The 23,085-nt window shown below is 32.6% G+C and overlaps 1 long non-coding RNA gene across 1 annotated transcript in view; it reads right to left on the reverse strand.

Annotated features, from left to right (window-relative positions):
- Window positions 1-23,085, reverse strand: part of LOC147579988 (uncharacterized) — a 154,370-nt gene that overhangs the window by 65,149 nt on the left and 66,136 nt on the right. The window contains exon 3 of the long non-coding RNA XR_015252397.1: window positions 6,930-7,075. This is a non-coding gene — a long non-coding RNA (uncharacterized LOC147579988). The remainder of the gene's footprint in view (window positions 1-6,929; window positions 7,076-23,085) is intronic.

Here is a 23,085-nt window from a genome sequence, read left to right on the forward strand (position 1 = left end):
ATTTTGTCTGGCAAAAATGGCATAATACCTAGTAAAATGGTTCCAACTCATATAACAAATAAAAAACTGATTTCTTTAACATATGCAAGTTCCTTTAAAATGATAAGCAAAAAATCCAACAATATAGTATTAATAGGGTATGAAACACAAACCCAAATATACATGCTTTTATCTTTTTTTAACTACATGTAGTTATTTTGAGAGAGAGAAGGTGTGTACGGGAGAGTGGCAGAGGGAGCGGGAGAGACAGAATCCCAAGCAGACTCCACTCCCAACATAGAGCCCAAAGTTGGGCTCTATCTCACAAACGTGGAGATCATGACCTGAGCTGAAATCAAGAAGCTGTTGCTTAACCGACTGAGCCACCCAGGTGCCCTTAAATGCTTTTGAAATACAAGATCTTTCTGTGTTGATATGGGAGGGTTTATAAGATATAGTGTAAATTGTAAAACAAATTGTAATATGCAAACCATGCCACCTTTTCAATAAGAAAATAAAAATGTAATATATGTGTCTATCATTGTATTGGTATAGTGTATATCTGAAAGCTGAAAAACATGGGTGGCCATCAGGTAGAGAAACTGAGTGGGGATCAGGGAGGGACACTTTTCATTTTATACGCTTATAATTTTTGAATTTTGTATCAGGTGAACATATTTCTCAAAGAATAAACACACTTAAAATAAATAATAATCTCCTCTCTACGATCAGACTATAATCATTATTTTCATGCTCATCTCTCTCTTTTCTCTCTCTTATCTCTACTCATTTTGGAATAAGTTAAATTATTGATTTTATACTGTCCTCTACTCCTCTTATATTCCCAAGGGGGAAAAAAAAAACTGATTATTTACTCTTACTTCTGCTCAGCTTTTGTGTTGCTTTAGCATTGTATTCTTTTTAAAACAAAGGACATAAAAACATTGGAAAATTTATCTTTCTCTTTGATTATACATATGCAATCAGAGTGAAAGGGGACTTTGGATCTTATCAATATGAAGATAATGACATGAAATATTGAAACAAATGTCTTTATAGTTCAGGTTAAACACTGTTGGCATTTTCAGTTAACATCCCATGCTAGCTTTTTTCAGTACTTAAAAAGGGAAGAGCGCCCGGCTGGAATGTTCTGCTTTCTAACAAAAGCCTAAAAGGAATCAAAATACTATTATCACCATCACCACCACCTTCAACAACAGTAGTAGCAACAATGACTATGATAACCCACATGAAAATCCTAGAAATGAAGTGAAAGCATTTAGCAATTTAGTGCTCAGCCATAGTAAGAGTCTTACACAAAGGGTAAATCTGTCTGTTATCCTAGCACTTATAAAAATTTCATGTACACCTGAAAGGTTAATACGTAACAAATTTAGGTTAGCTTACCATACTTAATTGCTCATTTTCACTTCTACAAAATATTGCAGTACGTAAAAACTGAAAATCCTATCAAGCACACACTGTTTGAAATATGCTATTGTAATTATAAATATAAATTACATTATTTAAAATATAAAATATATAAATGAAGCTGGGACTTAAAATTTCTGTGTAACACTTTATCATAAAGAATTCATGGTAAGTCCCAATATATAAGATTTGTAGAATAAATGCTCAGAAATTTATAGCAAAACCAATTTCCAAACAATATATAGCATTAAAAATTCATCCATTACACTGCAAACATAATGAAGTGACATACTCGTAAATTTACCACTTCTGAGACTTTAAATGGAATAGCAGGCATTTCTATAGCCATTTGTGGTTCAGAAGTTACAGCTTTAGTCTTAATTCTGAAGAAGATGTATTCATGTGTATCCAGAGAAATGTGACTAAGAGGGCTTCACCTTTATTTTGGTAGTTAACTCTCTCCCAGTGATTTCAGAACAGCTTGCCTTAGGTTATAGCAGTTTAATGGAATAGTTGGTCATTTTTACCTTCTACTTGAACTTACAAATGAGAGAATTTAAACATCCCACGTGGGATTTTACTCCAGTTGCCCTCAGAATAAATTCACATTAATAATGATGATCATGATTACCACATTAAAATGAAAATAGGCAAATCTACTGAAATAATTAACATTCTACACTTGTAAGAGGAGACGGTAGTTGAAAGAGCAGAGCCCCACAATCTGCAATAAGAAGGCAGTACAGGAACATACTGAATTACATTAATATCGTTAAAATCAAGTATTCAATTTCTACATTTCTACATTTAAACAATCACAACTTTTATCAAATGTGAGCCACCTCTGTCAAAGAAATTTTTCAGCAGGAGAAAGTTCTGTTTGGAACTTCAACATTTGCACTAATCAGCACTTCTTCTGGCTATCCTTCAAATTCCATCCCAGGCTTTCTGTAAACTCCTATTCAAGATCACAGCATTGCCCTATTCCTTTTTACCTGTTCATGGTTTACTTCTGTCTCTTTCACCCAACTAAACCCTAAATTTGATATGATCAGAGTCATTTTGTCTGTTGTATTCCCTGATGTATTCTTAGTGTTGGAACATTGCCTAGAATACGGTGGGTGTTTGACAGGTATTTATTAAATCAATTGATAAATACATGAAGTAGAAACTGGTGATTAAAGCTTATGAGTCTTTCACCTCATACATTAGATATCAATATTTTATGTTCTATTTTTAATGTGAAAAAACCCTCTAACTTTGAACTATATCATAGGTGCTAATTTTAGGTGAAATTGTAATATGATATATACAACTTGCTAACTGCAATGTCTGTATAGACAAAATATGGTGTGAAGAAAGGACTGACCAAGTGAAGGATTCTAGTAAATGATATTGTCTACTATTTTAAGTTAGCAATAAACTTATAGTTTATATAATTATAATGCTGGTGTTTTGTGATGATTATTTGAATTATGATGATTGGTACATGTACTTTTTTTAGAAAAATGATGGTTTAAATATATTGTCCATTTTAAAATCTTCTTAGTGATATTACTAAATTATAAGAATTTTTTCCAGCTATATAGGCATTTTAAATTCCTTAAATATAAATATAATATGTAGTTTATATATTTATACATATATCCTTATATATGTATATATATATATACACTTACATATACATATATATATAATATGTAATTTCAGTATAGAAATTTTGCATATATTTTTAGTTAGAATTAATCATGAGGATATGTTTTTGATACTATAGGATAAGCTTTATACTATACCTTACACTAATATATTATACTAATAGTGATAATATATAGTATATCTTATAATACATTATACTAATTACTATACATATTACAAATATCTTAAGCTAGAAGGCATTAGTTTTTATATTATTTTTCTAGTTGTGCATTAATAGTGTGTGTATATATATTTTTTATTTTTATATATTGAAAATATGTCCTTTTGATCTTGCCAAATCCTCTCATTAGTTCCAGTAACTTACTTGCAGATTATTTTAAACTCAATAGGAAAAAAAAAAGCAAAACAGAAAGAAATAAGAAAAACAAATAGAACAAAAAGAAAACCAACAAGATAGTAGATATATACCAAGCCATATCAATAGTCACATTAGATGTAAATAGCAAACAACCCAATAAAATGGGAGATGTTTTTCAAATTGGATACAAAAGCTGCATCCAGATATATTCCGCTTACTAAAACTTAAATATAAATTGATGAAAATTGATTAAAAATAAAAAGATGGGAAAATATAACCTGCTAACATTATTGAAACAAGGACACTGAAGTGGCTGTATTAACATCAGAATAACTCATTTCAAAACAAAGAATGTCATAAGGAATGATGATGGTCATATCCCAATGATAAGGTGGTCAAGTAAGTAAGAAGACGTAAATGTCCTAAATATTTATGTACTGAATAACAGAGTATCAATATATATGTAGCAAATCTTATAGCCTATAAAATAATCAGAGTAAATACCACCATTCTATCAATAATAATTAAAACAAAGAGACAGTAAGTCCAGTAAGAATACTGGAGCAGTGTGTGTCATTTTTGTATCATCCATTTTATTCTCTTCATTGTAGTCCTAGTTCCCTCTACTTTCTTGAACATTTGTAGACTATTCATAATTACTGTTTTGATTTCCTTTTCCAGATTGTACCGTCAATTAAATATATGTTCATGCTTACTGACTTATTCCTCTCTAGGTCACAAGCCATATTTCACACTTTATTTTTGTGACTTGTAAGTTTTGATAAGATGGTAGACTATGAATTTTACATCGTTGATCCTGAATTTTGTTGTAACTCCTTTAAGTTGTACTGAATTTTGTTTGGAAATAAATCTATAAGATACTTTCCAAACTTGTTTATAAATTTTCTTTAGTGTAGATCAAGAAAGGCTTATAATTTAAGGACAATTTAGCTATCTTACTAACGACATACCTCTCTTAATGTTTTACCTCATGGCCTGTGCATTTCAATGTCTTTCTCATCTTCCTTATGACAGCATGAACCACTCCCAACTCTCTGGGCTCTGTACTATTCCTTTCTGATGGTCTCTTCCTGGATGTTAGGCACTTTACCCTCATGCACAGATCAATATTTAGGTCAAGACTCTAGGGGATCTCTCTTGAGATTTCTGGAGAATTCCAACTTTGAATCCCTTTCCTCTCCAACACTCTTTCAGCTGAATTTCCAGCTCTTTCTTTTGAAAACTACATCTAAGCAGTAAATAGTTATAATCCTAGAGTCTATCATGTTTTCTTCCTTCCTCTGGGAATTTATGGACATTTAATGCCTATTTTCTAATAGATGGCATACATGGTTGACTATATTTTTTCTTGTTCTTCTATTTTTTTTAAAGCAGAAGGATAAGTCTATTACTTTGTTCACCATCTTGATCTGAAGTATAAGTCCCTACCTGATGCTACAACAAAAAAAATTTCCATTGTGAAACTCTATGAATCTTTATCATCTCAAACTGCTATTTGAAGCGTGATCTGACTTTCAAAAGTATAGTAAAATAGCATCTTATATTTTGAATAATCTTTGATATCAAGATATTATTATGGATCTTAATGGGAAATATAATATGTATCTTGAAAATGCAATAGGAGTTTTGTCATCCACTTAACCACTAACTGCAATAAACTAAAAGTTCAATTTTCTTTTGTTGTACAAGTGTTATTTAAAAGCATCGCTTTCATTAAAAGTTATAATTTATACCTATTTTTTTAGCTTAGCAAAGACTTTAAAATAATTTTAAGACTTATTTTAAGAATATTATGAAAAGAAAATTGTCCCTATTTTTTCTGTATGTTAAACAACTGTAATTTATTATTTTTAATTTTTTTTAATTTATTTTTGAGAGAGAGACAGAGTATGAGGGGGGGGAGGGGAGAGAGACAGAGAGACACAGAATCTGAAGCAGGCTTCAGGCTCTGAGCTGTCAGCACAGAGCCCAACATGGGGCTTGAACTCATGAGCCATGAGATCGTGACCTAGGCTGAAGCTGGAAGCTTAACCAACTGAGCCACCCAGGCGCCCCGAACCAACTGGAATTTACATGAAAATTGTCTTTAATTTTTTGTATCTAGTAAGTCACTTTAGAAGGTATTTAAATTATAATATAATAACTCTGAACCCACAAATTTGACAGCATAGATAAAATGGACCAATTCCTTGAAAGACACAATCTGCCCAAACTCACACAAGGAGACAAAGAACATATGAATAGGTTCCTTTATTTATTTTTTTTAAGTAATCTCTATGCCCCACTTGGGGCTCCAACTCATGACCCTGAGATCAAGGGTCTCATGGTCTACCGACTGAATAGGAACATATCTACTAAATAAGTAAAATTAATAATATTCCCAAACAGAAAGCACCAGAAAGGCCCATATATGTTAACTGGCGAATTCTACCACATGTTAAAGGAAAAAATTATACCAATGCTCTACATTATACCAATGCTCTACAATTTATTTTCCATTAAATAGAAGCAAAGTGAATACTCTAACTAATCCTATAAAGCCAACATTACCTTAACACCAAAACCAGAAAGAAACAACACTACAAAGAAAAACTACAGACCATACCTCATGAGTATACATGCAAAAAATCTAAAACATTAAGAAATGGAATCTTGAAATGTATAAAGATAATTATGCAACATGATCAAGTAGGTGTTATTCCATGTATACAAGGCTAGTTTAAATATTCAAAAATAATGTAAAAAATAACATCAAGAAGCTAAAGAAGAAAAAACACTTGGTTATATTATTAGATTCAGAAAAACTTTTGACAAAATTCAACACTCATTCATGATTAAAACAAAAACAAACCAAGAAAAAAATCTTAGCAATCCAGGAATAGAAGCTACATTCCTCACCTTGATAGAAAGAAACAGCTATGAAAAACTACAAAAAACCTCACAGTCAATAGCGAGTAATTGAAATGTTCCCAGCTAAAATCAAGAACAAGGAAAGGTTGTCTCTTCCACTAACCTTATACAACATCAAACTGGCAGTCCTAGATAACGCGACAAAGAAAGGAAATAAAAGGGTATATACAAAATACACAGGGTATAGAGGGTACACTATAAATATACATATATATGTATATACACATATATATGCATAATACCACATATCCTGTGATTTGTCAATCTTTTTTATTATTACTACTGCAAGAGTAAGACTCCATTTACCCAATTTTAGACACAGAGCACAGCCGATCCATGGCTACTACCTGGCTTGCAGCTCTATTTCCATTCCCATCTAGTCCTATGAGACAAAAATCTGTGATCTTTATTGTAACTATGTATTTTAAATATTTTAAATAAATACTTACCAGTTTTTTATTTTATTTTAAAGACTATTTTTAGAAGAGTTTTAAGTTCACAAAAAAATTGAAAGGAAGGTAAACATCCTATATGCCCCCTACCCTGACACACACATAGCCTCTGCATTACTTACTGTTGTTTTGAGAGTGGAAAGAGATCTGAAAGTGGATCTGACTGTGTGCTTTAGGTAGTACTATCTGATAATACTGTATTTCAAAACTATTTTCAAACTTTTCTTCTGAGAATTCTGAACATCATCCAAGGTTAATTCACCAATACCTAAAAGTTAAATAGAGTGAAATTATTTAAATGGTTATGATATGCTTGCTTCTGAGTGGTCTCTTTTTTAAAAGACATTTGAGTTTACCAGTACTATCCCAACACTAATCAAGCAAATATCCTATATCTTCATTAGGTTTTCATTATATTTGTGTTTAAACACTAGTTCTCTATAAATATCTTCCTGTTACATTATTTCTTTTAAGAAATTCTAAACAACTGACAAAAATATTTTTTTAAAGAGTGTTAAAATGAGTATCTGTGTTTCTAAGCATGAATATACCTACATCAGAAATAGTTGTAATTCTATGTTCTTCTAAAATATCTCCTGGGATGGATATTTTAAAATCCTCCTTTTGTTTGTCTGACAACTTAAGCACTTAGATTTTGGGAATTGGTAAAGGTTAAAAATAGCTGAATTTATACCCTGCTTACTCTAAAAGGATATAGTTGATTCCTGGGTAAGGCTATGTCTTACAGGTAGGTAAATTAGTTGTCATAAAAGTGGCAGAGATAATCTAATCATAAGCCAGGAACAAGTAGCAATGATCTAAGGAAAATGCCCTTCTCTATTTGGAGCAATTGAAAAATTACTTCTGCTTTCTCATGTTAAAGTCAACATTCCCTTGGTTCCTGATTCAGTTGATGGGGAGACAAGAGTCATAACATGAAATAAGGAGTTAAATTTTGATTAGGTAAATTATAGTAAGTCTCCTGTGAAAAAGAGTGCAAATAGAAGTAAGGAATAATTGTTGAAATAAAACCCCCATTAAAAATTAATTGTACAAACTTCCAATTAACCTAGGAAGCAAACAAAATTGAAATGTGTTTATATTAACCTGCAAACTCTTCAAAAAGTAAATGTCATTAGAAATAATTACCAATCCATTTATTAGGTGGCACTTACATTAGAAATGAATAAGAATATCAAAACAGTCATATGAATATATATATATATGTATATGTATATATATATACACACATATACATATATATATGGTATGTATGCATGAGTGTGTAATCAAACATAAAAACAATGTTTAATAAACACATTCTATATTTGGTTGTCTATATGCTTAAATGTGAAGAAGAAAGAGTAGAAGGGGTATTATGTTTGAAATTTAGTAAAGGAGATGTACACGTTAAAAAAAATTGAACCAGAAATTATGAGAAGAAAACATGGCAACCCAGGTGGTATTTCTATGAGAAAAAAATGCCTACAGTGACAGATGATTTTTTTCCTTTTTTAAATCTCTGCTTTTTCACATATGGTCACATACACATCACATGTGTATTATATTGACCTATAAATATACATTGAAACGCAAATACATGCAAATTACAGCAGCAGTGTACTAGGTACAAATCATTTCACATAACACCATTTCACAACAAATCATATCACATAAAACACTATTCCAGAAATATTGTCATCAATAAACAACTCAGAAGTATATATAAAGCAATGGTATCTGCATATAATGAGGATAAATACACTAGATATATTTAGTGTCCTTCCAGAGCTACCCTTTCCTATCCTATCCTTTTCCAGGTTACCTTACCTGTACAGATCACATCAATGAGTGTACATGCCCCATGACTTCCTGTTGGGTTCAGAAAATGAGGAGTCATGGCAGAGGTTTAGAGAGATTGAGGAGAAAGAGGTCAAAGTATATAGTTTTCTGATTCTCACCATTTGAGCCTGTCTTGTGTATGCTGCTTCGCTTCACAGAAGATCACTGCTCTTCCCAAGTTGGTGTGTTTTACAGAATTATCTTTTGAATTTTGAGCCATTCCCTCCTAACTTTTGGACCCAAAAATGATGACAGTTATACTAACACCAATCTGAGTTTGAGAACTATTCACTATGATTCTCCTCCAACCAAACTTGTGAAATTATTTTTCATAAATAAATCATGAGTTAATAAAATTTGTACATGCTGCTTTCCATTGGAACTTGAATGATACAAAGAGAAAATAAAGTTGATCATTCCCATGCTTTGACCAATGCAAACAGGGAGAATGTAAAAACTTAAATAGAAAATACTTCTGAGTATGCACATAAGCATCTGCAAATCATTTTGTTCTATAAAAATACATATTAAAAAGAAAGAACAGGAAGCATGCTGCCAACTATCATTAAGATGATTTCTAAGCAGAATATCCTATAGGTATCCCTGATTCTCATACTTAATTTTCAATGTAATTTACAACCTGCTGAGGAAATTCTAAGGATGCCCACGTCCGTTACATAGATTCTAGTTTAGCAGCTGAAGGGTGGTTCATGAAACTGCATTTTAAATATTACCACAGGTGATTATACTACAACTGCTCCAAGTACCAGAATTTGAATAACATACGTAGACATCCATTAAATATTTTTTAAATTTTTTTTTTTTTTCAACGTTTATTCACTTTTGGGACAGAGAGAGACAGAGCATGAACGGGGGAGGGGCAGAGAGAGGGAGACACAGAATCGGAAACAGGCTCCAGGCTCCGAGCCATCAGCCCAGAGCCTGACGCGGGGCTCCAACTCACGGACCGCGAGATCGTGACCTGGCTGAAGTCGGACGCTTAACCGACTGCGCCACCCAGGCACCCCTAAATATTTTTTAAAAAACAAAACAAAATAATAGATAACAATGTAAAACTCTTAGATACTTATTACAGGCTGCAATATTTCACTACATACTTGCTTGGGAACTTTTGCCCAACTACTCTTGCCTTCTTTATAAAATGATATAAACGAAAGGCTACAACAGAATGGTTCAGGACATGTTTCTAAAGAAAGGTGTCTTTCTCTGGTCAAAAACAAAGTGTGTTTGATTTTATATATGGCTTACCCTGTTTCTATGGCTTATGAGGGAGCACCATAGCCAAGATACAATAGAATTATTTATTGGGAAATTTTTGATTACTGATTCAATTTCTTTGCTGGTTATGGGTCTGTTCAAATTTTCTATTTCTGTCTGTTTTGGTTTGGGTAGTTTGTATGTTTCTAGGAATTAATCCATTTCTTCCAGATTGCCCAATTTGTTGGCAGGTGATTTTTCATAATGCTATAATTTTATTTCTTCTGTGGTGTTGGTTGTGATCTCTTTCATTGTGATTTTATTTGGATATACTTTCTCTTTTCTTTTTGATAAGTTTGGCTAGGGGGTTATAAATTTTATTAATTTTTTCAAAGAACCAGCTCTTGGTTTGGTTGATCTGTTCTATTGTTTTTACATTGTTTCCCTATCATTTATTTCTGCTCTAATCTTTGTTTCCCTCCTTCTGCTGGCTTTAGACTTTATTTGCCGTTCCTTTTCTACCTGTTTTAGGTGTAAGGTTAGGTTTTGTATTTGAGACTTTTCTTGCTTCTATACTATATACTAGACTATATACTTCTATATAGTACTATATACTATATACTATATACTATATACGATATACTATATACTTCCCTCTTATGGCTACCTTTGCTGCATCCCAATGGCTCTGGACCGTAGTGTTTTCATTTTCGTTTGCTTCCATGTATTTTTTTTATTTCTCTTTTAATTTCTTGGTTAATCCATTCGTTTATTAGTAGGATGTTCTTTAACTTCCAGGTATTTGTGTTCTTTCCAAATTTTTTCTTGTAATTGACTTCAAGTGTCATAGCATTGTGGTCTGAAAATATGCATGGTATGATTCCCATCTTTTTTTTTTTTTTTTACTTGTTGAGGGCTCATTTCTGACCCAGTATGTGATATATTCTGGAGAATGTCCCATGTTCACTTGAAAATAATGTGTATTCTGCTGCTTTAGGATGAAACATTCTGAATATATATGTTGAGTTCATCCTACCCAGTATGTCATTCAAAGTCATTGTTTCCTTTTTGATTTTCAGTCCATTGCTGTAAGTGGACGTTAAAATCCCTATTACTGTAGTATTATCAATAAGCTCAGTATGGAGCCCAACACAGTGGATCTCACAACCCTGGGATCAGGACCTGAGCCAAAATGATGAATCAGATATTCAACCAACTAAGCCACCCAGGTGCCCCAGTATTTTTATATTAAATTTTAAATCAATTAAAAAAATGTAAAATATGTCCTAGGAATAATAACTGTTAAGTTATTGATTTGCTGCTCTAGACAGATTTTTTTTCTAACAAATATATGTAAAATGGTTTTCCAAATAAATAATTCATCAATGTGACACAAAAAATTCTGCATATTATCAGTGTTGTGTATATTACAGTTTGACAGACATTAAAACAACTGTATAATATTTCAGATATTATTGATCTATAACTTTGTAAGTTTATTAGATTCTTAAAAAATTTACTATTTCTTGTATAACAATTTTCAATGATAAATAGCACAATAATACCCTTGATGACTAAATGTCATGAGAGATGCAACTTGCAACTCTCCTTCAAATGGAGTTGTTTTCAAAATTTAACTTTAAAAAATGGATTGGAGTTGTCTGTCATAACATGATTAATGAAAAGTCAGTCGTGATTAATGAAATATCAAAGAAAGAAAGATCTATCAACATAAAGCGGAAGCTTCTATTGAGCAGACCTGATCACATTACTTGAATATCTGGGAGAACTAAGGACATGTTTTAACTCCATGCCTTTTACCCATTCCAAAATATCTCAGTATGTGAATTAATGGAATTTACCCTCACCTCCTTTCGTTATTTCATTCTAAACATATGAGTACAGAAAACATTGATAAACCCTTGTGTTATTTCCTGATCAAATACTTACGTATATTTTTCAAATTAATATTACACTTGTATCTACATACTTTTATATAACATTGCAAAACTACAAATTAAAGTTTTTTCATAAAATCAATTCTTAATTATCTTCTTTTAGGACAAATAATAAACATAAATACAACTTTCTTGGCTAAGTATTTCTACATGTCACATTTAAAAAATGCCTGGTATCTATACATACGATTTTTATTCAGGCTAAAGACTTACATGGGCTATTAACTCAGCTAAAATATATTCTTTTGTTCTTAAATTGTTTTATTTAGAACTAGTTTTGATTATTGTGATTACTAATAAAAGGCAAAATTTACTGAATGCTAATAGTATGCTCTGTATACCCTAATAACTTATATTATCTCACTTGAACTTCATGGCTAACTCTGATATAATTGTTATAAGAAAGACATGATAATTTGCCTGTATTTAGAAATATCTTAGTAACAATACCTATCAAAAGTTCAGAAATAACAGAAGTAAACCAGTGAATCAAGGTAGTAGTAATTTTTAAAAGTTTACTGTGTCCATACCAAAAATACAGTTCGCAAACAAAGAGCACTCAAAATAAACACAGTATGAAGCTCTTGGGTAAACTGTTATAAAGCAGCATATAGCGAGGAGACAGGAACTGTTTATTCTTCACAATGATTAGTTATAAATGACCGAGAACTGGTTAGTGATTACCTTAGGTCAATTTTGGGGAACTGTGTAAGTTTACTTGTGAATTCCAGAGTCATAAGCAAGAAATGACCCAGGTCAAGTTAGTCTTGCAAAATAAGCAAAAATAAGCTTTGTTTGTATGTCTAAACTCTCTTTGTCTGCTCAGAGAATTTTCAAGACAATCTCTTTTTTTTTATTTTAACCCAAAATTTGAACTCTGATATGACTATGTATTTTAGTGGAATATATTTAGAAGTATTCATTTTGAATCATTTACAAAGTCAGGCAGAATTAGGAAGTGTACTGTATTAAAATTTTCTCTATTTCTCTGAAATACATGAAATTCAAAAGCATTCAATTATTGTATTTACACAAAGATACATATGTAGAATAATATATTAACTGGAATGTACCCATTGCCCATAAGAACCGGTGACCTACATCTTTTCATGTATCTGTTGGCTACATGTATATCTTCTTTGGAGTAATGTGGAAAACAATATGAAGGTTCTTCAAAACTTAAAATTACCATATAATTCAGTAATTCTACTACTGGTATTTACCTGAAGAGAAAGGAAACAGTGCTTTGGAAAGATATATGTACCCCTAAGGTTATTGCAGCATTATTTATAATGGCCAAGATATGGGAGCAAACCAAGTGTCCATCCATAAATGAATGGAAAGAAGTTATGGTGACATGGTGTATACACACACACACACAAATTAAAAAAAAAAAAAAAAAAAAAAAAAAATGAGACACTGCCATTTGCAACAACATGGATGGGCCTAGAGGGTAAAATGCTAAGTGACATTAAGTCAGAGAAAGACAAACACCATGTGACTTCACTCGTATTTAGAATTTAACAAAACAAATGAACAACAAAAAAAAAAAAAAAAAAAAAAAAAACACAAAAAAAACCCAGACACTTAAATACAAAGAACAAATTGATGTTTGCCATATGGGAGATAGTTGGTAGAGGGTAAGTGAAACAGATAAAGGTAATTAAGAGTATACCTGTCTTGAAGCACACTGAGAAATGTATATAAATGTTAAATCATTATGTTGTACACCTGTAACTAATATAGCAATGTATTTTAATTGCCTTTCAATAGAAAAATAAAAAACAAAGGGGAGAAATAAAATATGAAATAAAAATAAAATAAAACATAAAAGCTTAGGTTGCTTCAAAAGTGAATTTCAGTTCAGTTTCTTACCTGTTTACAGCAACTCTTTTCCTCAAATTACTAATTATCACCCCACCTCCATCAGGAGGGAGTACCTACCAAACATGTTTTTATAGATAATAACAGGAGTTTTCCCTTTATCTAAATTGAATCAAGCTCCTCTTCCATGAATTTGCTCTCCTGAGTCAGCCATAGGCTGCCAATATGCTTGGAGTTTATACTAATTCTTCAATGTTCAGAGTATAATTTTTTTTTATTATAAGCTTCAGGAAACATGTCTATGTCTTGCAAAATTATCATTGCAGATGATAAGATGCATTTCAGACAAAGTGAGTGCTTTAAGGTAAATAAAAACATATGAGTAAAAGACATCTAATGATTTGGAATACTGCAAATAAAACCGAAAAGAGGTAGAAGCAAATCCTAAAAGCCTCGGTTGCCAGATACTGAACATTTTGTGCCAGCATTTGGAAATTCTAATTTGGGGTTATCTACAGGCTGTGCTACAGTTCTTGCCAGCCAGAGGGATCTAGCCAGGGGAACGGGCCATAATGTGAATAGCACATCCTCATTGGGATCAGGGTCTAGACAGAAATTTCCATCCAACTTTTTAACTAATCAGTGAAAATTTTTGGAAAATGTGTTAAAGATTATTTGGACAAACACATGAGATCTGTTAACCAACATACTTTTTTTTTTTAGCAGAAATAATTTTGAAATTCAGTGTAGACTTAATCCCCCATTACATCTTCCCACGAAATACAAAATTACAACGTGATGAGTTCTCAGACTGAGATATTCAGTACCATCAAGAATATTCTAGATTAGACAAAGAGTGATGCACACTATTACTGAATGACAATAACAAGTCAGGTGTTGTACTGAAATTTTTATCTGCACTTATTACCTATCAATATATATAATAATCTCAAAAATTAGATTACTTCTAGGAAGCTCAAAATCAAACATGTGTCTTAGTTTCACTAACATGGTCTTCGTGTATAAAAATTATCTAGTTTAATCCTGCTTCTCCACATATATATTCTCTGGCCTTGAATTTTTGTTTCCACTACATGTACTTGTGATTGACACAAAAATTGCTGTACCAAAATTATGTACAGGAGAAATGAATATTCTGGATTATTCAGTAAATTGCTAAAGGCCACACATGAAAACAATATAATTTTACTCCAAATCCAGGTACTTTTGACTAAAGACATTTTTCTTATCTTTTTACAATTAATTAGATAAAACTATTATTTTAATTTTAGCTATTTTTTAATGTTTATTTTTGAGAGCGAGTGAGCGAGCAAGCACAAGAAGGGGAGGAGCAGACAGAAGAGATGGGAGACACAGAATCTGAAGCAGGCTCTAGGCTCTGAGATATTAGCACAGAGCCCAAGACAGGGCTTTAACTCACCAACCACGAGAACGTGACCTGAGCTGAAGTCGGACACTTGACTGACTGAGCCACCATGGTGCCAAGGTTTAGCTATTTTTATGCCCTGAGCTAACAGAAATTTGATTCTAATTCATTGTAATCATAAGCAGAAGACAGGGGTGATAGCTCTTTTTTTTTTTTTATAATTGATCCTAAAACTAATGTAGGTACTGATTCTCCACCATCCAAACAGAGAATACCTCTCTGAATAAAACCTTGAATTTGACTGAAAACATTTAAATAAAAACTAACAAAATAACAACTTTTATATTTACTTCTCAGAAGAAAAAAAGACTCATCAGGCAGGCTTGCTAACCACAGGGAGGTTGGCACCAGAGAAGGTCCAATGAGGTGAGGTTAGATTGAACTGGGGTGTGAAGTGATAAAAAAGGATATTGTCAGAGGAGTGAAGGTGTACTGTAGTTTAGAAAGAATCCCCAAGTTCATATCATCGGCATACCCTAAGAGATAAGAACCAAGGTGACAATGAAATTGAGAGGAAACAAACAGGTCAGGAAATACAATTTGAATGAAATCAATTAATGTATCACTGATGGCACTGATGTGTTATATATCAAAAGCATGCTTCACATATGAGTGGATTATTGTAGACTCACCTAGGAATAGACTCTACACCTCTTCTTGAACCCAAGGCCTGATGTAACTTGGCCTCTGCTACCTCTCCAAACACATTTCTACCATGGCCTTCCTAGCTCATCACATGCTATGGTTACTGGATTTTTTTCCCCGTTCTTTTAATATGTCCCATCCCTGCTTTCTAGTCTTTTTATTTTCTGTAAACCCTACCTAGATGCTTGTGCTCTCAAATATTTGTATTGTTCATTTCTTCTTGTAATTCAGATTTTAGTTCAAAATTTATGCATTGTAGAAGTCTCTTCCTTATCATCATATTCAATTCCTGTCACTACTTAGTTCCACAGATACTTTACTATACATTACCAATAGCACCTAACGTTCTCAGAAATAGTATTTTTATTTTATTTCTTTCTGTTTATTGTTTGTTTCTCCTTCAAGAATATAAGCTACATGAAGGGGTTGCCTGTCATGTTAACCACTCTATTTCAGAATGCTAAAACTGCCTAACATATAAGTAGGAAAAGATAAATATTTTAGTACATGAATTCTTATTAGTCAATCTTCATTAAATTCTTCTGTAGAAACAAGCAACTCCTGAATCTCAGTGGCTGACACATAAAGTTATTTCTTGCTTTTGTTTTATGTTTGCTTTGAGTCAGCTGCCAACATGCCCCAAAAGTCTTTTCTTGGACACAGGATAAAGGAGTCATCCTCAGCTGGGTCATGCAATTGTTGTGGCAGAGGGAAAAAAGGTAATGGAAAAGAATTCAATGATACTGAAAGTACATCATTTCAGCTTGCATTCTGTCATCCCAGCATGTCATATGGCCAAGGCTGATTTCAATAGGAGTTGAGGCAATTCACACGGTAGTGGTCAGAATTGTATGATCCTGGTAACCTGTTAGAGCTGCAGGTTGATTAGTATGGACTACACTGGAACACACCTTTCTGTGTCTACAGAGAGGGGGCCAGATAACTGTGAACACTAATTCAATCTATCATAGTATTAGAATGGATCGAGAGGAGGCACAGTAAAAAGTCACAGAGAACATTAGTTTTTGAGTGACGCTGAGTGAATTTTAGGAAAAGTTAACTGTGACTAAACTATCAAACACAACCAACATGCTGGTCTGGCCTAACTAACATCAGAAACTCCTTCTAAATATATGTATTTCATGAAACTAAGGTATCATCTACTCTAAGACAATGCCATTATTTTATGTACCCCTATGGGGGGGAGGGAGCTAATGCAATAGACACCAGGTTAAGAAGCATTTAGAAGAGAAAATGAGACTAGCAATAGGTAATCAACAAATATGTTAGTAAATATTTATTAACAACTGAAGCTTCTAATACTTTTCCAGAAGCTAAACATATTTACTGATAATAGAGAAGATTGGCCCTGCAAATTAAAAGATTAAATAAGTTTATGGGAGCATATTTAATCACTTAAATGAAAATTCTTATGTTAATTTTGATCTATGCGTAACTAGTATTTCCAAGAAAATATTATCTATGTGTCAACTGGACAGGTATTGATACTTCCATTTGAGAAAAACACTGGGAAGCTAGATAGAAAATCTGATTCTTATCATCATTCTTACTAACAAGCAACACTACTTCACAAATAAAGGTTGGCCTCAGTGTGTTTCAGTTTCATATTCCATAATCTATGCAAGGAAGTACCAAATAACATTTCATATAAAAATAAAAAAAGGGAAAGGACTGGCTGATAAAATGTTGGAGGCTAGACAATTTCTATAAAAATACTCATGTATTAAAATAAGAAAATGTATTAAAATTAAATGTATTAAAATTAAAATAAGAAATCATATATATGAGTCTCATGATTATTGGGTATGTTAATCTTAGGGACTGGGACAAACTGGTAGATTGGGATCTGACAGAAATAATCAGCTTTACACTTAGTTGAGTTGCACAGTATCAGCTAAAAAGTGTTTAAAGACACTATATGATTATTATGATATATACTGTGCCATGAGAGTTAATTCTAGTAGATCTGGAGTTGCACTAAGCCATTTTACTGAAATAATGGATGTACCTGTGACATCAACTCCTCATCAAGGCATCACCCTCTCCATTAATTGTTACCTTATAACCATTTGTATAAAGATTGGTTTAAGTTTGTCAACATAGTTTATTGATAACAGGGATTGAGGATTTATAGGTGCCTCTGTGAGATATATAAGAAGGTGCTGACACTGGGGCAAACTACATAGTAAAATCAAACCTACATGATCTACAGGATATAAGAAGTCTGAGCTTCCACTCTATACTGGACTCCCTGCTTTCATGGGGTTCCATGTATGTATGAGATGGTGGTCTTGACCCAAAAGAGAAAGCACATCATGGTGCCCCTCCAAGGGATGGTTGGAGACTATACTCAGATTCTCTGAACTCTTGGTGTGAAATAGCGTTTCAATGTGATTATTGTTCTTTCTTAAGAATCAAGTTGCTATGCAGTATAATTTTCTTGTAACAAACCACAGATTTGTAAAAATTATTATTTTGGTCCTATGAGTCTTTTGTGTAGCAACTGAGCCCTGCCCAACTGCCACCATTAATACGTACGTATGCACTCTCTAGATGACAATAAAGGAAAAAAACAACTCATGAGATAATATACCTAGGACCCTGGAACAGAAAGAAAATATGGATGATATTATCAAAATAGTTAGAGCTTGCTTCTTGGGAGACAAAGAGAGTGTCCAGAGATGGCAGGGCACAAGCAAGAGTTTGGAGCCAAATTAACCAGAGTTGGATATCAGTTCTGAAATTTTTCTCTTAGTAATCTTAACCAAGGATCTTAAACACTTCAAGGCTGATATGTAAAAGGAAGGAAAGCTTCCCCATCATGCTCCTACATTTTTAAGTATTAGTAAAAAACTATATACATATCTAGCTATTTATCCATATAAATTTTTGTCTATCTAAATTTATATCTATGTGTATCTAAATCTTATTTTGATATATCTAGACTTATAATCCCCTGCATTTGATTGATCAATATAAAAAAATAAACAAAGCAAAACCATTGCCCTTGAAATTAAAATATTTAAACTATTTGATATCCCCGGAAGCTTCATCTCACTAAATAAAATTCTTGACAAATTATGGCCAAATTTGATGCTTGTCCTTTTATAGATTCTAGATAGTGGCTAAGGAGAATTTGTACATTAATTAAAAAACAATGAGAAAGACATTTAAATAAGGAAACAAATATACAAACAAATGGAATGAAAGAAAATATATATCATTAAATATTGAAATATATAATCTCCACTTTTTCAAATAAACTTTAAACTTCAAAAATGTATATGATCACCTGAGGAGTGACACAAAATCAAGTGTTAATGCAATATCCATCTGATTTGGAAAGCATGGAACATAAATTATTTTTCCAATAAATACATGTTTGATACCTGTCCATTATTTTGTTAATAATAAATTCATAATATGGAAGTAATCAGGACAGGACAGGGGTATATAAATATAAATCAGAGCTACACCATACACTGGGGTTCATGAGAGAATTGGGACAATATTCATGTACACTGATAATTCATGTAATATTAACAAAGTAGAGTTAAAATGTTTCACGTATTTCAACGTAAAATAAATTACTATACCCCTGGACATCCTGGAAAGTGACAGTCAAGAAATTATATCGAAGCCTTAAAATTTTATGATCATTTGGACTTATACAGAGGTGGGGAGATGATATTAAATTTAGAATAAGAGGTGCAAGAAAATTATGAGCATGGGGAAAAAGGAGATTAATATTTCTTTTGTTTTTCTTTTAAATCTTACGTGCTGTTTGAAGCCTCTTTTTTAATTAATTTATTTACTTATTTATTTTTTGAGCCAATGCACGCATGTGTACCAGAGGGGCAGAGGGATGCAGAGAGAATCTTAAGTAGGTTCCTTGCCCAGTGTGGAGACTACAGGGCTCAATTCACAACCGTGAGACCATGATCTGAGCCAAAATCAAAAGTTAGATGCTTAATCAACTGAGCTACCCTGGTGCCCCAAAAACCGCTTTGAATTTACTCTTTTTTACAATTTGTATCCTCTTCTCCTAGTACTTTTTTCTGCCTCCTTCAAATGATCAAAAACTTATTGATGATAGACTTTAATTAAGCTTATATTCTCAGGCTGGATAGGAGATATTCCAAATAAGATAAATATAGGTGATTTTTTTTTAAATTTTGCTTATTTTGAGAAAGAGAGCAAGCAAGCAGGGGAAGGACAGGGAGAGAAAGAGAATCTCAAGCAGGCTCCACATGGTCAGTGGGAGCCCAGTGTGGGGCTCGATCTCACAAAACTTGAGATCATGACCTGAGCCAAAATCAAGAGTTGGATGCTAAACTGACTGAGCCACACAGTTGTCCCAATGTATGTGATATTTTAACATGTAATTTGAAGAAATAAAAATTGGGTAATGTAGTAAAAATGTTACTTATTTTAATTTTCTTATTTGAGTATAGTTGACACACAATGTTACATTAGTTTCAGGTGTGAAAACATAATGACTCAACATCTCTATGTTATTCTGTGCTCACAGAATAACATCTGTAACTATACAACTCTACGACAATATCATTGACTATATTCCCTATGCTGTGCCATTCATCCCCATGACTTATCCATTCCATAATTGGAAGCTTGCATGTTAGTGTGGGTAATTTAGACAGAGTAATAGAGAAGGATTTTCTGATGATGAAAATTTGATTTGGCAACAGATTTGGCAAGAAGATGCAACAGAAAGGATGGCAATGCAATACAGGTGAAAGAGGAGAATAATCCTATAAAATCAATTTGAGGAAGTAGGTGGGGTCTTCAAGTTAGGGAAAAGGAGTTTGGATTTACTCTAGGGAACGTGAGAACTTGAGAGCTTATAGGCAAGAATGATAGTGTAAACAGATTTTTAAAGGTCTCTATGATTGCTATGGATTGTAGATGAGCTAGAAGTGAAGCAGGGAAATCTGATAGAGGCTGTTGTTGGACTTGATGCAAGAAATAATAGAGACTCAATTAAGGAAGTTTTGGGGAAGTGGTCAGAATTGATCACCTTTTATATACATTTTCAGAGTAAGTCAAGGTCATAATGGTGAAACATGAAGAGGTTAAGAAATAATAATAAAAGAAGACTTCATTGATAAAAAACAAAATATTAACTTACTGATCTAATTAACTAAAATGAATTATGATATTTTAATAATTTAAAATATTTCATTATAAAGCACTGCATAACAGAGAAGAATTTTACAGAAAATGGACATTTTTTAAAGTGTACAAGACTAAAATATACTGTGTTCAGGTTGGATGGAAGTAAAATAAATTAGAAGCAAATGTTAGAATAGTAGCAATGACAGTGCTGTTAACAGAGAATCATCAAAATTGTTTCAGAAAAGAGCATGGTAAATAAGCTTTAAATAAATCTGTTGCCCTTAGACTGATGCCTAATGCAAATGCTATCATGTTCTGTGCAAAGTGTGAAAAACAGTGTTGCTAGATCAAAATAATCAACATATTTTTCTGCAATAGGGAAAATACTAGAATATTTATGCCATTAGCATTTCTCTGATTAGCCACAAACACAAACAAAACCAAAATGAAGATAAGCCGATCGATTTCTAAATATTCTATATATTGTGTTTTATGGCATTCCAAATACTTCTAAGGCATGAGTCCTAATACACAAACACATGCTTTGAAATGGGAAATAATAGCGCCATTCCATCAATTAGGATTACAGTTTTTATGGGACTGCAGCATCCAACTAGAATTTTAGTAGTTTGGAATTGAAATATCACAGTTTCTGTTAAGACAGTGCTCAGGATATTGAGCTAAATCTGGCAGTTCTTGAAAATGTATAATGAACAAAACATGTCAGTCAAAACTTGAAAATTCACAACATATTCAATTGCTATTTTACAGGGAACTCCTCTGTTCAGCCCAGACTCCAAAGAAAGTCTGCCACTTTGCAGACAACCATTATCCAATTTTTCAGCAAGTACTGCTGGGATGGTGGTTCCTTTATAGGTCAAATATCGCTTCCAAGCAGTGGATATTTATAGCGTTCTACTTTCCTGGAAAATGCTGACGCTGCAGTGCTATGTTTAACTTGTGAGCTCAGATAACAGATTGAGTTGATAACATTAGTTCCAGCTTTTACATTTCACCTTTCTTCCTTCCTAGTCCATTTTTTTTGTGAATCATTCTATCTACCTACTTGCACAAATGTCATGTCTATCAATTCAGGGAAAGATCTGTACCCTATTTCTGTGCTTACCCTGGAGCATGTACTTTACCTTGAGAGACACAAAATGAAAATAAATTGTGTCAGACTATTTCTCCAAGCAAGCTGATAAAAATGCATGGTGTTCTTGTGAGAGTTTTCTTCTTTCTAAAGTCTCAGAAAAAGCAATGCGTGCAGGCAAATTCTCATCCAATTTTAAATGCTGACCATACACTGACCGGAATACGTAGTATGCCTAACACAAATCTTTCAACTATCATTGGAACCCACTTAACCCCACAGAAAATCTCTTACTGCCCCAAGTAGCAATAATTTGGTTAAATAAATTTTAGAATTCACGAAGGTTACATATGCATATATAGCATATATAATAACTCTGGTTAATTTTCCAGAAGACATATGCTATAATGAAATATTGCTAACTGAAACAAAAGAAATAATAGTGATATCATTATTAAACTTCTCTAGATTTCAGTGCCCTTTCAAGAATTGCATACCTAACCACTCCACAACCCTGAGCTCAAGTCTTTGCATGGGCCTGAATTGGGGCAAATGAATATAGTTTTCAAGATAAATAAAGGCAAATCTATAGTCAAAGTTCAGTTGAGTGATATAATATACACTGAGATCATCTTCACAGAGAAGATGGAAGAATAATGAAGTGAAGAATTTCACAGCTGACAGGTTCATCATCAACCTTAAATTAGCTTAGTTTGCTTTTAAAAGAAAGTCTATAAAATATTCACAATAGCAGGCCTTTAGAAGAGGCACAATTGAACCTACAAAACCCATTTCAATGTGGCAGTCTGAACAACTATTCTTTTTATCATATAAAAAAGAAAAGTAAGTGGTATTTCCTTCATAGATTCTCATATTTATGGTTCTACAATCCATTCGTGTGAATAAATGACTCAGGGCTAAACCCTCATAAGAATCACATGAGATGCCTTACACAGCTTAATTGAGGTATAAGTTATATGCAATTCAATTCACCATTCTTATGCCAGCATTTATTTAAAGAGTTCTTTTGATGTACACAATTTTAGTACAATGGCAAGAGTTACATAGAGAACCCCAAAATGTATATTTCTGTA

The sequence above is a fragment of the Puma concolor genome, chromosome B3 (assembly GCF_028749965.1).
Source record: "Puma concolor isolate L17-30 chromosome B3, mPumCon1.1.hap2, whole genome shotgun sequence".
NCBI classification, from domain to species: domain Eukaryota; kingdom Metazoa; phylum Chordata; class Mammalia; order Carnivora; family Felidae; genus Puma; species Puma concolor.